Source organism: Heteronotia binoei, chromosome 12, assembly GCF_032191835.1.
Source record: "Heteronotia binoei isolate CCM8104 ecotype False Entrance Well chromosome 12, APGP_CSIRO_Hbin_v1, whole genome shotgun sequence".
NCBI lineage: Eukaryota > Metazoa > Chordata > Lepidosauria > Squamata > Gekkonidae > Heteronotia > Heteronotia binoei.
In genome coordinates, this window is record NC_083234.1 from 20,639,334 (window position 1) to 20,654,435 (window position 15,102).

Sequence of the window (15,102 nt, forward strand, 5' to 3'; positions counted from 1 at the left end):
TTTCCCTGGGTGTCAAAGGAAGGGCCACAAGAACTAAGCGCTCATACAGTCTGTTCTGCCCTCCTTCTCATGATCTGCCAAAGTTCACAGGATCAGCATTGCTGTCAGATGGCCATCTAGCCTCTGTTTTTTTAAAAAAATTCCAAATAAGGAGAGGTCATCACCTCCCAAGGAAGCCTGTTCCACTGAGGAACACTTCTAATTGTCAGGAAGTTTATCCTAATGTTTAGCTGAAAACTCTTTTGATTTAATTTCAGCCCGTTAGTTCTGATGTAATCTTGTGGGACAACAGAAAACAACTCTGCACCATCCTCTATATGATAGCCCTTCAAGTATTTGAAGATTACCAGATCCAGGCTGGGAAATTCCTGGAGATTTGGGGATGAAGTCTGGGAAGAATAGGCATCTCAGTGAGGTACAATGACAAGAGTCCACCCTCCAAATCATCCATTTCCCCCCACGAGAACTGGACCGATTTTGCACTAGGCTTGTTCCGGGTGGAGAGCCCTTTAGCTCTCGGGGCTTCTCTCCGTTTTCGCACAAATTGCCCTGGAGCTGCGAGTTGGTGCGCTGCTATTCCACAGCAAGCGAGATCCTTTGACAAGCGGTTTCTGCTTGCTGCAGAAAAGCCATGTGCCAACTCGCAGCTCCAGGGCAGCTTATGTGAAAATGGAGAGAAACCTCGGGGGTAAAAGGGCTCTCTACCCAGAACAAGCCCTAGTGCAAAATCGGTCCCGGTCTCTGCAGTCTTGAGATGAGCTGTAATTTTGAGGGATCCCCAAGTTCAACCTTGAGGTTGATATTAGGGTTGCCAAGTCCAACCCCAGAAATATCTGGGGACTTTGGGGGTGGAGCCAGGAGACACTGGGGTGGAGCTAGGGGGAGGGGGGAAATGGCGCCGGGGAGCGTGGCGAGCCGCCCCGTCTCAGAGCGGGCGACGCCGCTGCGCGGCTGCCACCTCTTCTCCGCTCGCCATGGCTGCTCCTCCGAGATGGGCTCAACCTGAGCCCATCTCAGAGGAGCAGCCACGGCGAGCGGAGAAGAGGCGGCAGCGAAGCGGCAGCCTCGCCAGCTCTGCCTCTGGGGTGGAATTGGAGGGGGGCTGGAGGTGGGCCGGGGGCGTGGTGAGCTGCGAGTCCGGGTCCTAGAAGGGCCTGGATTCGTGGCTCGCCATGCTCCTGGCCTGCCTCCACCCTTCCCTTCTCTGGTTTTGCCTGCGCTGCTGCCGCCTCTTAGCTGCTCCTCCGAGATGGGCTCAGCCTGGACCCATCTCGGAGGAGCAGCTGCGGTGGGTGGGGAGGGGGTGGCAGCAGTGCGGCGGCCTCGCCCGCTCCGAGATGGGGCGGCTCGCCATGCTCCCCGGTGCCGTTTCCCCCCTTCCCCCGCTTTCGTTTTTTGGGGGGAGCGGGGGAAGAGGGTGGAAATCCTGGGGTCCCCCACCAAGGCAGGAGGGTTGGGAAGCCTAGTTGATATCCTTACTCCAACATTTAGTGATTGGGCCTAGTGCCCCATGGCAGCCATTTTGTGGTGGTCCTCACTCAACAGGATTGGGGACTCCTGCCTTACTCACTGTCCTGCACTGGTACAGTCGTCCTCCTCTAGTCTTTTGGAACACTGGCGGACATGGCAAATTGCTTTTGCTGTGTTTAAAGTGGGAGATGCAAGGCAACACAGAGTGTTTTTCCCCCATTGCATTTCCCCCACAATGGTCATGGAAACAGAGTGAGCGGAAATGAACGAGCTGCGCTGCTGGGTAGCAGGGGGCCATAATTAAAACCTCAGGGTTTTTTTGTTTTCCGAACGGCTGATTAAAACGCTTGTAAAACGTCCTACACAAAAGCATCAGCAAGAAGCCCCCCCACCCCTTTTTGCTTCTAAATGGAATAAAATGGATTCTCTCCTCCCCCCCCCCCCCTTCCCCAAATATCACACTGGTATCCACTTAATAATACATTGCCCATAGACAGGACAAATAATATATATTTTAATCGTTTTTCTACAGGCTAATATAGACTGAATGGGAGCTGCCCTTCGCTGGTGCCTGGAAATCATGAATTTTTCAATAACCCTTTTCTATTATTCATCTCGTGTTATTCCGTTAACATTTTCTGCATGAGAAATGCGCTTGCCAGACATTTTATGAAGCTTTTCTATTATTTATTAAACAGCAAGGTGTCTCCCTGTACAACCGTGACCCCTCCCCCTTCAACCGCACACTCGTCCCCACCTTTCCCACTCCCAGGAAAGCTGGAGATACCATGTGAAACGGGAGGAGAGGAGGACACACGGATACACAGTTACGTTGAGACGATTAATAATTCCTTGTTGGTAAGCAAGAAGCTGAGTCATTCCTGTGATTCAGCAAGTTTGACTGCTAGGTTTATTATTTGAGACAGGCAAAGGCAGCTAGGAAGTTTGAGGTGGTAGAAAGAATGGCTTCAGCATTTAGACTGGGGGTGTTGAACTTATTTGTTACGAGGGTCGGATCTGGCATATGGGCCATGTGTGTCAGAGTAATGCCAGTTAGCAGAGATGTAAACTTTATAAAGGACACAGACAAACATAATTAAAGTTCTGTGTGGTTTTTTTTAAAACTTAAAATAAAACATGTCTGAAACATTAGCACTCGTTGGTCTTAAAGGTGCTTTCTTTGTATCTCACTCATAGGATCCAGGGAACTAGGCAAAGGAAGTTCTGGTTCTTTTCTTCCTTCCCCAGGGGACAAGGAGGGGGAGGAGACTCAACCAATAAAAGGAAGAAAGGTTTGGCTCGGTAGCTCTGCTGTGAGACTGAGAGAGCTTAGCAAAGCAAGCTCTCCCTCCCCCCCCTTCCTCCCCAAGAAAGGAGTCTCAGCCAATGGAAAACATAGAAACTTTGCTCTGTAGCTCCTATGCAATTGAGCAAGCCTTGCAAAGCAAGCTGTGATACAGATGGAAATAAAAGAGAGGGAGAAGGAAGCAGGTGACAGTCAGTTGTTCAGGAGCCTGATAGGAGCCCTCCAGGGGCCTGATTTAGCCCCCGGGCCACATGTTTGACACCCCTGATATACACAGTCACGGCAAACTTTCTAGTCAAGGTCTTACTGAGGTGTTTCTAGAGTTTCCAACCTCCAGGTGGGAGCTGGAGATCTCTTGGAATTCCAGCCTCCAGATTACATAAAATCATTTTTTTATTATTTGTTTATTTATTTAAAACATTCATTCCACTTTTGGAGAAAAGGGCTGCTCTGGAAGGTGGACTGCATGGCATGGATAGGGCTGCCAGCCCCCAGGTCCCAGTGGGGGTTCCCCTGCTTTTAGGGGCTTTTATCTGCTGCTGGCCAGCATGGGGAACCACACCCACACAGAAGAACGCTGCTGTATAACATCCCCACATGATGACATCACTTCCAGGTTATGTCATTGTGCTGGGAATGTCACGTAGTGATGCAGCTTTTTTGGGCAAACTCTATGGTTTTGAAGGCAACCCCTTCCTAGAGTATTGGTTGAAAACCAGAGCATCAATGTGATGATGTCACTTCCAGGGGTCCCCTGCCACAATGTTGCCCACCTGCAACCCTACTTATTGAAGTCCTTCCCCTCCTGAAACCCTGTTCTCCCAGGTTCAACCTTCAAATCTCCAAGTATTTCTGAACATAGAGTTGACAAGTCTAGGTTCTTAGCAGCCCTCTCAGTTTTCTGTAGGGTGGGAAAGCACCCATCTCCAGGAGGAGCAAGAGAAAAATGGCCTCCACATACTTACACTCTAGGCCAAGGGTGTCAAACATGTGGCCTGGGGGCTGAATCAGGCCCACAGAGGGTTCCTATCAGGCCCACGAGCAAGTCTGCTTTCTTCTCCCTCTCTCTTGCTTCCTTCTGTGTCACAGCTTGCTTTGCCAGGCTCGCTCCATTGCATAGGGGCGACAGAGCAAAGCCTCTATTTTCTCCATTGTCTGAGGCTCCTCCCTCGGGGAGGAAGGAGAGCTTGCTTTGCCAGGCTCTCTCAATTGCACAGCAGAGCTACTGAGCCAAATATTTTCCTTCTGTTGGCTGAGGCTCCACTCCCTCCTCATCCCCTGGGAAGAGAGGGAACAAGCCAGTTCCTTTGCCCAGATCCCTCAGTCACACATGACAGATACAAAACCTTTAATTTTGTTTGTCTGTCTCCTTTATAAAGTTTACATCGCTGCTATTCTGGCATTACATTTTATGACACACGTGGCCTGGCCTGACAAGGTCTTATTTATGTCAGATCTGGCTCTCATAACAAATGAGCTTGACACCGCTGCTCTAGGCAGTTTAGGCCATCACCCAGAAGTGATTTCATATCCCCTGAAACTTCATCATCCTCAACCACCCCCTTCTCTCCGTGCATTTTCTAAAGCAATCTTGGAAACCCCACTGATTGGCCTGCACACTCCCACCAGGAATGGAGGTGTATGCAGAGGCCCTCGTAGGGTTGCCAAGTCCAATTTAAGAAATATCTGGGGACTTTGGGGGTGGAGCCAGGAGTCTTTGGGGGTGGAGCCAGGAGACATTGGGGGCGGAGCCGAGAGCAAGGGTGTGACAAGCATAATTGAACTTCAAGGGAGTTCTGGCCATCACATTTAAAGGGACTGCACAAATTTTTAAATGCCTTCCTTCCATAGGAAATAATGAAGGATAGGGGCACCTTCTTTTGGGGCTCATAGAATTGGACCCCCTGGTCCAATCTTTTTGAAACTTGGGAGGTATTTTTGGGGGAGGCACTAGATGCTATACTGAAAATTTGGTGCCTCTATCTCAAAAAACAGCCCCCCAAAGCCCCCGATACCCGCGGATCAATTCCCCATCATTCCCTATGGGAATCGTTCATGGAGGTGCATGATGGCTCTGGAGGCGGGGCTTCCCCCGCCGGCCAGCTGGCTGGGGGAGGGGGGAAGCCTGTAAAACCGGGGGATCCCCCGCTGGGACCTGGGGATTGGGAAGCCTAGGCCCTCATGATAGCACATGCATCTGTCCAAAGCGCATTGGAAACCATTCGTCTTGTGGTAACAGAAGTGTTAGTGCAAGAGGACGTATGCTCTGCTGCAGAGACTATGCTGCATGCACTGAGTCTGTTCACAGCATCCAAGTCTATCTGTTTCCAGGACTAAGCACCCAATTCCATTAATTTATGTTGTATTCCCTCTCCATTACAAGTACACGGAAATCGATTTTATAACCCCAAATCCTTGCATTTTAGAGGACAGGGGATAAAAGAATACAGTTCTCCCTTGCATTTTTTGTTATCCTGCCCTTCCTCCAGGAGCTGAAGGCAACATAGCCCACCCCCATTTAATCCTCAGAACAATTCTGTGATCTTCTTTAAGTCTAAAGCGAGGGGGGAGGAATGGGACATCCCGAGAGTAAAATTCATAGCTCAGTAGGATTTGACCTTGGGCTTGCTATTCCTTACTATACTGAGCCACGGAAGGTCCATGGCTCAATGACTGAGCATCTGTTGGGCATGCAGAAGGTCCCGCATTCAGTTCTTGGCATCTCCAGATTAAAAGGATCGACAATATGGAAGACTTTCACCTGAGACCCTGGAGAGCTGCTGCCAGTCTGAGCAAACAATACTGACTGTGATGGACCAAGGGTAGAAGACAGCTTCCTGTATCCCTGTGCCCAGAATAGTAATTTGACAAATGTATTATTCTACCCACTTACCATATTAGCAGCACACCTGTGCAACATACAAAAAAGCCTTCTCAGATCAGATCAAAGATTCATCTAGTCTAATATTCTGTGTCCTACAGTGGCCACCTGCTGCCCTTGGGAAGTAAATACAAAGGCATGAAAGCAACTGCCCCCTGTGCCTTTCTGCCTGAGGCACTGGTATGCACAGGTACAGTGCAGCGCCAGTACAGAGTCAGTTTGGTGTAGTGGTTAAGTGCAAGGAGTCTTCTCTGGGAGAACCGGGTTTGATTCCCCACTCCTTCACTTGCACCTGCTGGAGTGATCTTGGGTCAGTCACAAGTTCTCTCAAGGCTGTTCTGCTGAAGAGCAGTCCTGGGAGAAGAAGAAGATGAAGAAGATATTGGATTTATATCCCGCCCTCCACTCCGAAGAGTCCCAGAGCGGCTCACAATCTCCTCTACCTTCCTCCCCCACAACAGACACCCTGTGAGGTGGTGGGGCTGGAGAGGGCTCTCACAGCAGCTGCCCTTTCAAGGACAACCTCTGCCAGAGCTCTGGCTGACCCAAGGCCATTCCAGCAGCTGCAAGTGGAGAAGTGGGGAATCAAACCCGGTTCTCCCAGATAAGAGTCCACACAATTAACCACTACACCAAACTGGCTCTCCCCACCTACCTCACAGGGTGTCTGTTGTGGGGAGGGAAAGGGAAAGGAGATTGTAAGATGCTCTGAGACTCCTTTGGCTTGCAAAGGGCAAGGTATAAATCTAATCTCTTATTCTTCTTCTGAATGAGGAGGTTCCATGTAGCTATCATTAGTAGAGTCACCCTCCAGGAATTTGTCTTTCCTTCCATTTAAAGCCATTGAAGTTAGTGGTGATAACCAGGGCTTTTTTCGTAGCAGGAACTCCTTTGCATATTAGGTCACACACCCCTGATGTAGCCAATCCTCCAAGAGCTTACAGTAGGCCCTGTAAGAAGAGCCCTGTAAGCTCTTGGAGGTGATTGGGCACATCGGAGTGGGGGTAAACCTAATATGCAAAGGAGATCCTGCTACAAAAAAAAGCCCTGGTGATAACTGTGTTGTGTGACAGGAATGAATGAATGAATGAATGAATGAATGAATGAAGTTGTAACAGACAGTCTTTAGTGGAATTCAAAGTTTCCCACCTCACGTTGCCTCAGAATACAGTCAGCACCTTTTTATGGCAGCTTGCAACTTGCTATTGCTTAGCTATATTTAAAACAATGTGAAGACAGGTACAGGAAAGAGAACAATGAAGACAAGTCCACGTAGGACTGACCATAAATCAGGTACCGGGTGGTTTTGTGATTTCAAGAGCCACTCAACCAATTCATCTCTTGCCAAATCACTTAGCATTGCTCTCCCCTCAATGTATCAACGTGTCAGTCATGAGCATTTGACCCTGACAAGGCTGAGCCACTGTCTGATCACTTTAGCTTATGGATTATAGTAGACTCAGAAGCATGAAGATCAAAAAGTCACTGAGTTTCTCCATCCCCCATTGAAACAATGGAGCCTCAAGGCAAAAGTCCTCCATGAAACAACCTACAATACACCAGGGATATAACAAGGTATCCAGAATCATCCAGGGAAATAATTTGTCATCTCCAGTAACTTTGTTTAATTTAATTAGAGGTGCTTAAAATGTGCAATGTCCATCCATGCCCAAGTGAATGTGTTCCACAACCTGGATGCCCTTACATCTAAGAGAGCCAGTTTGGTGTAGCGGTTTAGTGTATGGACTCTTATCTGGGAAAACCGGGTTTGATTTGCCCACTCCTCCACTTGCAGCTGCTGGAATGGCCTTAGGTCAGCCATAGCTCTAGCAGAGTTGTCCATGAAAGGGCAGCGTCTGTGAGAGCTCTCTCAGCCTCACCCACCTCACAGGGTGTCTGTTGTGGGGGAGGAAGGTAAAGGAGATTGTGAGCCTCTCTGAGACTCTGAGATTCAGTGAAGGGTGGGATATAAATCCAGTATTATCATAATCATCATCATAATCTTCTTCTTCCTGGCTAAAGTTTCTTCTTATTATTATTTTTCACTGTCAAGTCACAGCTTCACTTATGGTGATCCCATAGGATTTTCAAGACAAGAGACTCAGAGAGGTGGTTTGCCACTGGCTACCTCTGTGTAGCCATCCTAGAATTCCTGGGTGGGGTCTCCCATCAGGGCTGACCCTGCTTAGCTTCCGAAATCTGATAAGATCGGACCAGCATGGGCCATGTAGGTCAGGGCCAGTTGTGTAGATCCTATGGTTTAAAGGAAGAATTTGATCAAAGCATCCAGCAGCAATTCAAGAACATAAAAATATTCAATTCAGGAATTCAAGAACATTGTCAACCAGTTAAACGACACCGAAATACATCTTGATCTATCTAAAAAAAACTAGCCAAGGGAAAGCTTAAAATTTTAACTTCAGACAGAAATGCTAAGGAAAATAAGAGATTCACCAAATGCCTGGGGGAATGGAAAAGAAAGAGGGGATGGAATGTTCCCTGTTTCAGTTATTTTTTAGTCAGCAGTTTCAGTTCTCCACTTTTTCAGCAGGTTGTCATATGGATTTGTATATGTGATTTATACAGTATTTGTACAGGTGTCATGCATGTGTGTGATGTGCACGATATACAAACTCTGCAAAACGTGTGCATTTAAGGGGATGGGGATTGTTGCAGGGAATAGAAAATAGCATGAAAAAAAAAGATACTTTACAGCAGGTCTTGAATCCAGCAGGAGCACAGCTCCTGAACCTTTCTGACGATCCCTCCCCCTCTCCTTCTACCTACCTTGTCCATTGAATAGTACAGGGGTGGCCAACGGTAGCTCTCCAAATGTTTTTTTTGCCCACAACTCCCATCAGCCCCAGCCAGCAGGGCCAATGGCTGGGGCTGATGGGAGTTGTAGGCAAAAAGAATCAGGAGAGCTACCGTTGGCCACTCCTGGAATAGTAGGCGAAGCTGCACAACAATCCCTGGATTAGGCGAGCAGGCAGGCAGCCAGCCACCAGGAGCTTTGCCACACCTCCTGCAGCCCTCATTAACCCCTGGAGAAGCCCACATCACCCTTTCTGCACTTCTTATGTGATTTGGGGGGGCGGGGTCGGTGGCTTGCTGGCCTTTTGACTGGGGGGTGGTGGTCAAGGACACTCCCAGGTGACTGAGGCCTGTTTGGCCTGGCTGGATCTCTAGCCAGCCCGAGCAGGCCTTGCTTGCCCAGGGCTCTCCTTTCTTGTGTCAGGTTGCTTTTGGCTGCTGGGGGTCATCATATGCTAATGAGTTACGCTAATGAGCTCCACTACCGATTTTTCTGCAGAACGACCCCTATTTACCAGTTCCACTTGGCCCAGGAAAAAGCAAAATGAAAATGGAGATTCTTCTGGTTGAAGCAGCAGGGATGAACAAGGGGATCCAAGAAGGATCAGTTTTGGGACTAGCACTATTCACATGGTTTGGACTTGAGGCTGAGCACCATAGTAGCCAAGTTTGCAGACAACAGCAACTTATTCATTTTGGTGAAAACCAAGGCATACTGTAAAGACCAGCTGGAGGATCTCTCTAAATTGGGCAAGTGGGCAACAATGTGGTAAACAAGGTTCAATGATGGTAAGTGCAAGTTGATGCATACTGGAACTAAAACATCCTAAATTAGGGATGCCAGCCTCCAGGTGGGACCTGGGGATCCCCTGGAATTATAGCTCATCTCCAGACTTCAGAGATCAGTTCCATTAGAGAAAAACAACAACACCTGAACAGCATAGTCAAGATTGCTACAGCACAGACATCGTTTCCAGATTTTGGGGCAATAATTCAGAGCAAGAGGTGTCAGTTATCAGAAACTATTAAATAAACCAAATATTGCAAGAGTGCTAATACATGTTTTAAGTTTTTTTTAAAAAATATATTTAATTATGTTTGTCTGTGTCCTTTTTAAAGTTTATATCTCCGCTACCTGGCATTACATTTTAGGACACACATGGCCCGACCCAACAAGGGCTCATTTATGTCAAATCCAGCCCTCAAAACAAATGAGTTCCACAACCCTGCCCCAGAGAGCTGCCAGAGTAGATTAACATTGACCTCGATAGATGAAGGGTCTGATTCAGTCTCAGGCACCTGCATGAGTTCATGTGACTTGCAGCTCCCCGGTCTGCTCTGAAGCTGTGCAGTCGGGCCTGCTAAGTGGTGTCATTGCCCTCAGGCCCAGCCCTCCCGACCTTCATAATCCTCCTTAGAAATAACCAGACGGCATCCTGTCTTGATCCATCCTTGTATATTCTGTGCCTTTCCCCCCTGCATATGGAGCATTTCCTAAGTTTGCTCGCGAGTCTTGAGGGGCAAAAATTAGTTTTACTCAAGTTGCTGTTTCCCCTGGCTCTGAAAGCAATTTCTCCTCCTGCCAATTTTCTCTGAAAGCAGACACTTATTTCGTCTTCGGCTGCCCTGCTGCCTTTTCAGAGTCAGTGAGTTTGGGTTTTATAAACCAATTACAAGCTATTTGCAGACAATCACTTTGCCCAGCATCCCAAGGCAGCTGCCGATGGTACAAAAACATGGTAGTAAGAATCTACAACAGATGAGAGAGAGGGACAGGGGAAGGGGGAGAGGAATCGGCAATATGGCCACATTCAGAATATGTTGTATGCTTTCTAGGGTTGCCGGGTCCAATTCAAGAAATATCTGGGGACTTTGGGGGTGGAGCCAGGAGACATTGGGGGTGCAGCCAGGAGCAAGGTTGTGACAAGCATCATTGGACTCCAAAGAGAGTCCTGGCCATCACATTTAAAGGAACTGAACACCTTTTAAATACTTCCCCTCCATTCGAAATAATGAAGGATAGGAGCACCTTCTTTGGGGCTCATAGAATTGAACCCCCTGGTCCAATCTTTTTGAAACCTGGACGGTCTTTCGAGGAGAGGCACTGGATGCTATACTGAAAATCTGGTGCCTCTAACTCAAAACACAGCCACCCTCCAGAGCCCCAGATACCCACGGATCAATTCTCCATTATACCCTATTGGAATCGGTCTCCATAGGGAATAATAGAGTGGCCAGCAGATATTTCCCCAAACACACACTTTATGATGGCCCTGAAGTGGGGGGAGGGCCTCCAAAATGAGGGCTCCCCTGCCCTCACCTGGGGATTGGCAGCCCTAATACTTTCCAAGAGCCCTGTGAAAAATAACAACAACCCTCCACCCAAGAATCCACTCCAATGTTTAAATTATTATGACTGATCTTTAGCCAAGGGAACTGAGACACTCACTCTCAGATATCGTTTCTCTGGGTAAGTTCAGCAGCAAAGTGTGGTGGCTGTTTGTTTTATTTTCCTCTCCAGAAGCATCTTCTTGGCCACCGGATGCTGGACTGTATGTGTCTTAAGTGTCCTCAAATCACTTCTGACTTATGGCAACCTTATGAATTAATGTCCTTCAAAATGCTCTATTGTTAACAGCTGTTTGCAGGTCTTGCAAATGGAAGGTCGTGAATTCCTTTATAAAGTCCAGTCATCTAATCTTGGAGCTTCCCCCTTTCCTGCATTTTCTGAGCAGTATTATCTTTTCCAGTGGCTCTTGTCTTCTCAAAACATGACAAGTATGATAGCATCGGTTTAGTCATTTTAACTTCTAGGGAAAGTTCTGGCTTGACTAGATGCTGGACTAGATGGTCCCTTTTCTTGATCCTCCTATATTTACTTTTCATTCAATATATTTCAATTCCATGGTAGTAACGCCGAGGAAGATAAAGGGTGCTTTGCATTGAGGCTAAAGGGTGGAGCATCCTTGGCTCAGTTTCCGGTTTTACACAGTTCCTTGGGACAAACTTGCAGAACATAAAAACCTCAAGCCATATATGGTAGCTGGCCAGCTTCTTGATTCTTCTTCCCCAGGTTTGGGTTCCAAGCAGGGAAAAGAAACAGGAATCCATGGTAGGTCTTCTTTAGGCACCATTTGAACATAAGAACAGTCCATCTAGTCCAGTGGTCCATCTAGGCCAACATCTTCGCTCACATAGCAGCCAGCCAGTTCATTGGAAGGTCCAACAACAGGGCATAAAGGCTGAGGTCTTCTCCTGATGTTGCCTCCTGGCTCTGAGATTCAGAGGCTTAGCAACTCTGAATGTGGAGGTTCTCCTCAATCACCATGGCTAGTAGCCACTGATAGAATTATCCTCCATGAATCTATCCAATCCTCTTTTAAATCTGTTTATTCCTGTGGCCATTTCTATATCCTCTGGCAGTGAATTTACTCATGGAACTACCATTTTGCTTGGTGGGCTACCAACTATGCAGCCCTGCAGACACACTTCAAATTGCTATCTCATCATTTTCTGAATTGGCACATCTGGAATTCAGCTCTGGATCCTCCAACTGGCAGACCCAACACCTTCATCACTGGGGGGTGGCCATTTTGTTGCAGACCTCAGCAGAGTTCCCTTTTTGCTCAGAATCATAGAGTTGGAAGGGACCTCCAGGGTCAGCTAGTCCAACCCCCTGCACAATGCAGGAAACTCACAAATACCTCCCCCTAAATTCACAGGATCTTCATTGCTGTCAGATGGCCACCTTGTCAAGCATGGTAAAAGCTCAATGGTAATCTATGGTTTTAGGGCCCTCCATAAAGCTGGTCTGTGAAACATCATGGAGGGTCGGGTGTAGTATGGCTCTGTTATTCTTTCCCCTGCCCCCTTCTTGCTTTATTGCTTTGTGTAGTAGAATAGTGAGAAATGAAACTAGCAGCGGGAGAAGAAGAATGAACACCTTCCCATACATTCCTACATGGGAGTGTAAGCCATCTGGGAAAGCAAGGAGAAGACACTGATAACATGGTGGGAACGTAGACATTTATGATAGTTTATGTGCTGGCTGGAATTCCTTACCCCCTCCTTTGAGGATCCTTTGAAGTATGCCTTAAAAGAATTGTATCAATGTATTTCTAGTATCACTCTCAAGATCCTGAACCAAGAGAACATCTCGATTTAGCAATAAACGTAGTTTTGTATCTACTTGACTCATTCTTTTGAAAATCGCATGCTTGACACATGTAGCCTCTGTTTTAAAAAATCCAAGGAAGGAGAGCCCACCATCTCCTGAGGAAGCCTGTTCCACTGAGGAACCACTCTAACAGTCAGGAAGTTCTTCTTCCTCTTTTGATTTAATTTCAACCCATTGTTTCTGGTCCTACCTTCTGGGGCCACAGAAAACAATTCCACACCATCCTCTATATGACAGCCCTTCCTGTACTTGAAGATGGTGATCATATCAACTCTCAGCCTCCTCCTCTCCAGGCTAAACATGCCCAGCTCCTTCAACCTTTCTTCATAGGACTTGGTCTCCAGACCCCTCACCATCTTCATCACCCTCCTCCGGACCTGTTCCAGCTTGTCTATATCCTTCTTAAAATGTGGTGCCAAAAACTGAACACAATACTCCAGGTGCTTGGAGCAAGGAACATGACCCAGAAGCTTTTATATGAGTCAGACTGTGTCATAGGACCTGCTCAAGTCTACTCAGTCCTTGCTGATTTGTGGCTCTCTCTCTGACCTTGATGGCCCAGGCTAGTCTGATCTCATCACATCTCAGAAACAAAGCAGGATCAGCCTTGGTTAATATTTGGATGGGAGATCACCAAGGAATTCCAGTGTCACTATGCAGAGGAAGGCAATTGCAAACCACCTCTGAATGTCTCTTGCCTTGAAAACCCTATGGGCTAACCATAAATTGGCCATGGCTTGATGACACATTACAAACAAGCATCTCCGTTTGCATGTTGGTGGTATGCACAAAGCTAATCTGATTGGCATCCTTCAAGCTCCACATTCAGGAGTTGTCATAGGTTTGAGCTATGCTCATGCAGGAAGAGTGTGTGGGAAAACGCCCTAGTAAGTCACTTTCAGTTATGGTCAAAATTTTCACTCCACTCTATAGATTATTTAGCACACTGTGCGTGCCGGAAATGGAAGTCCCCATCAGTAATAAATAAAAGCCCAACAGTGGTGGCAAATCTGAGAATTTTCATTTGGTGGATGTGGCCTACACAGGATTGGTTCTCACTGTCTCTGACATGCCATTGGTTGATTCTGCTCTTCCCCACCCACTGCTGGTCCTGTCAGGCAAGAACCCACCAGAAGGCCATTCCAGTTAATCCAGTCCAGCTAAAATACTGTTCAATCATTTTATCTGTTTAATTTTCACTTGTAAACCCCAGGCTGGGACCAAGATATCTAGTGCACTGTTTTCTTCTCTATGAACCTGCCCATCAGTTGAAACTTTCTTTAGAGAACCGTCATTGGATGAGCTTACTCTTAAGAAATTAAGTAAGTAGTGTTCAGAGATGAGTGGCAATCAGACATACAGCCTTGTCTGTTCTTGTGCCCCACATATGAAAATTTGCTCTCCCTCCTTAGCCATCTTATTCCTAACACGAAATGATCCCGATTCTTCAGCCTTTTCTCACAGGAGAGGTGCTCCAACCCCTTAATCATCTTGGTTGACCTCTTCTGCGCCTTTTTTCAGCTCCACAATACCTTTTTTGAGATAGATCAACCAGGGGCAAATTGAGAGGGGGGTGGAAAATAGCCCTAGACAAGAACCTCATCCACTGGGCTAGCCCAGGATTTTCCCCTACATGGAGTGTGGAAAGGAGAGAGGAAGAAAGAACTCTCCATCTCGGATGGTTCAGCTCAGCACCTCCTGCAACTCTTCTAAACACAGGATCAGCCTTGGTTAATATTTGGATGTTAATATTTAGACTTTTCTAAGGGGAGGGACGGTGGCTTAGTGGTAGAGCATCTACCTGGTAAGCAGAAGGTCCCAGGTTCAATCCCTGGCATCTCCAACTAAGAAGAGTCCAGGCAAATAGGCATGAAAAACCTCAGCTTGAGACCCTGGAGAGCCACTGCCTGTCTGAGTAGACAATACTGACTTTGGTGGACCGAGGGTCTGATTCAGTAGAAGGCAGCTTCGTATGTTCCTATGTTCACATGAATACATGAAGCTACCTTATACTTACTCAGACCATTGCTTCATCAAGGTCACTGCTGTCTGAGTAGACAGCAGCTCTCCCAGGGTCCCAGGTGGGGTTCTTTCAGCTACTGCTTGGTCCTTTTCACTGGAGATGCCTGGGAATGATAGTGGGAACTTCTGCATGCAAAGAAGATGCTCTACCCCTTAGCCATGGTCCATCCCAAGTGTGGCCATCTCTGTGCCCAGTTAGCTCACCTCCCCCAGGCTGTGCACAGCCCTTCCACCCTGTGCTGGACCACCTCAACAAGTATGGTAAGACCACTGGCTCACTAGAAAAATCCTGCATGGCTACAATGGCTAGTCCACCTCTGTAGGGCAACCAATATACCCCACAGTATTCTGTTATCTCCCGTAGTTTTGTTATTTCCTTACACTTAAGCATTTGTTGCTGAATTTGGGTTTGGCTGTTTTCTTTAGGCAACT

The 15,102-nt window shown here is 47.3% G+C and overlaps 1 protein-coding gene across 2 annotated transcripts in view; it reads right to left on the reverse strand.

Annotated features, from left to right (window-relative positions):
• Positions 1–15,102, reverse strand: part of NTM (neurotrimin) — a 1,406,997-nt gene that overhangs the window by 1,047,558 nt on the left and 344,337 nt on the right. The gene's annotated exons all lie outside the window — the stretch shown is intronic.